This window comes from Mastomys coucha, unplaced genomic scaffold (assembly GCF_008632895.1).
Source record: "Mastomys coucha isolate ucsf_1 unplaced genomic scaffold, UCSF_Mcou_1 pScaffold13, whole genome shotgun sequence".
Lineage (NCBI taxonomy): Eukaryota > Metazoa > Chordata > Mammalia > Rodentia > Muridae > Mastomys > Mastomys coucha.
Window position 1 is genome coordinate 49,866,523 of NW_022196895.1, and position 3,012 is coordinate 49,869,534.

The window sequence follows — 3,012 nt, forward strand, 5'->3', positions numbered from 1 at the left end:
CTGTGGCGTCTGTTTCCTTATGCCTCTCAACCTTAAAAATGCAGGAACCTAAATGTTAAGATGAAGAAATGCACGTGTATGGCGGACCCAGAAATAGTCTCACTATTTTGAAAAATGAAGTTCAGAGTATCTACTGAGGGAATTTAATAAAACTTTTTGTCTTCAATATAAGAAAGGCCACAAATCAATGAAATTTAAATAGCTCTGCTCTCTTGAACACCTGCTTATCTGTCTTGAGAAAATTCCGCAGTGTTTTAACCATCATTTTACGACATTAAAAAGTAATGCTCGCTAACGTACTTCTTGAAAAGGCTATTAAAGTTAAGGGTCTGTCAGCCATTCTATTAGAAACCTGATTTCCAGGAGTTTAATATAAACCAGACATCACATGTAATAAACCCTAGTGCAGGAATCTGAAGCTAGGACCATCATTTTCTCTATTTAAATTCCATTTTCCCTAACAAGACTGTCGTTAGCCTTGGAAAATATCTTTTGGATAAGTTGTAATTTTAAAAATTTACCAAAAGCGCTCTTTTCCCTTCCTGTGATATTTTACCTCTGATTTAAGATAAAAGTCCTAAGGAAGAAAGCCTAGCCTAAAATAGCTTTGGATTGAGTTAATCCATGTGTTAGGAAAAGAACTCTCCACAGAATGTCTGGCTTCTTCTCCCATATGAGAACTTATAGTCCCTGTACGCTATTCTCACTTTTACATCTTTGCTGTAACAATGACCACAGATGTAGCAGGTTAGACTATTAATTCTTTTGTCATATAGTACTGGAGATTTAGACGTCCAAAGTCGGCATCACTGGACTAAATAAAACCACTGAATCATCAAGGCTGGCTCACTCTGCACGTTGTGAAAGGAGGGGTTTTGTTTGTTTGTTTGTTTTGTTTTAATACAGATTCATTTCTCTGGCTCGTTTCCTCCAGCTTCAGATGCATTACTACAGTCTACGGTTTATTTGTTTATTTATTTTTAACCAGAGGATAACAAAAGCTAGACTAGTGGTTGTCAGCTTGTGGGTTGTGACCCCTTTGGCAAATGTCTATCTCCAAAAATATTCACATTATGACTCCTAAAAATAGCAAAATTACAGTTATGAACTAGCCACAAAAATAATTGTGTGGTTGGGGGTCACCACAATGTGAAGAATTGTATTCAAGGGTTGAAGCATGAGGAAGGTTGAGAACCACTGGGCTAGAGTAATGAATGAGCTCTGTTTAAGCAGCTATGTGAAAGGCATCCAACCATCTAGGATGTAGACCCCAGGAGGCGTGAGGTGTTGGTACTTATGTGGAATGAGAGAGGAGATTAGGCAGTTAGTATTTTGGGTTTCCATGGCTCCACAATGGCCCCGATCTTAGCATAGACTTTGTTTTGTCTACACAACCGAGCTAACAAGGAAGATTCCGCTGAGGAGGAATCTACCAGTTGGACATGTTTTAAAGTTACAATTTACCTGGAAGACAAATCAATGCCATCTAAGTTTCAAAAATTTGACTTACATGAAAAATAATGAACCCAAAAAACTGAGGAGAAGCCGGGCGGTGGTGGCAACGCCTTTAATCCCAGCACTTGGGAGGCAGAGGCAGGTGGATTTCTGAGTTTGAGGCCAGCCTGGTCTACAGAGTGAGTTTCAGGACAGCCAGAGCTATACAGAGAAACCCTGTCTCGAAAATACCCCCCCCCCCAAAAAAAAAGAAAACTGAGGAGAAAGGAGTGTGTTTTAGAGAGATGTAGCAGCAAGTCCCAATTCCTGCTCACTCTTGTTCCATGCTAGAGAATGGCTGAGATAGAATGCTCAGGAATATCCCTCGGGGTATTACAGTGCTCCTCCATGACAGTGCTCCTCCACTGCAGTGCTCCTCCATCACAGTGCCCTTCATCACAGTGCTCTTCTATTACAGTGCTCCTCCACCACAGTCTCCTCCATTAAATGCTCTTCCAGTACAGTACTCCTCCACTACAATGCTCCCCCACCATAGTGCTCCCCCACCATAGTGCTCCTCCATCACAGTGCTCCTCCACCACAGTGTTCCTCCATCACAGTGCTCCTCCACCACAGTGCTCCTGCATCACAATGCTCCTCCATCACAGTGCTTTCCCATGACAGTACTCTATCACAGTTCTCCTCCACCACAATGCTCCTCCATCACAGAGCTCCTCCGTCATAGTGCTCCTCCATCACAGTGCTCCTCCATCATAGTGCTCCTCCATCACAGTGCTCCTCCATCATAGTGATCCTCCATCACAGTGCTCCTCTGTCATAGTTCGCCTCTACCACAATGTTCCTCCATTACAGTATTCCTCCATCACAGTGTCCTTTCATCACAGTGCTCCTCCATTATAGTGCTCCTCCATCGCAGTGCTCCTCCATCACAGTCCTCCTCAATCCCAGTGCCCCTGCACCATTGTGCTCTTACACCACAGTGCCACTCCTTCAACGTCACCCTGGATCTAGATCCCCTGCCTATTAGTGGCCGTCCTGCACAGTGCTCAAATCACCAATAACGTCTGATGTCAAGGATTCACTCAGATCTTCTAGGCTCCAGATGCTCGGGGTCAGCTCACCTCTCTGGCTCTGCCATCGTGAGCACACACTCAGGAGGCTCAGGCCAGCTCCATTCCTCACCTGCTGCTGACCCTGGAGTTATCCCAGGGTCCTGTGTTCTCCAGTATGCTGGTGTTTCCACTCAGTTGAGGCTATATTCTCAAGCATCAGCCTCCTGGCTTCCCTTTGGGGACTCTGACCTTGCCCCTTGGTGCCAAGCCTCATTGTGTCTCCATATTTATGTTTTCATTCTCACAGCTGCTGTACTGCCCAAAGCAGTGCCCAGTGGAAGGCTTTTACACATAGAATTCTGCCTCCAGTGTGAGACGCAGCCTGGCACCCGCTTTGGACCACAGCTACTCTGAGCTGACCCACAGAAATACCTCCCAGAGGGGTTTCCTCAGCTATGCTGGTCGCTTATCGATCCACCACAGCTGATGGTTTTTTTTTTTTTTT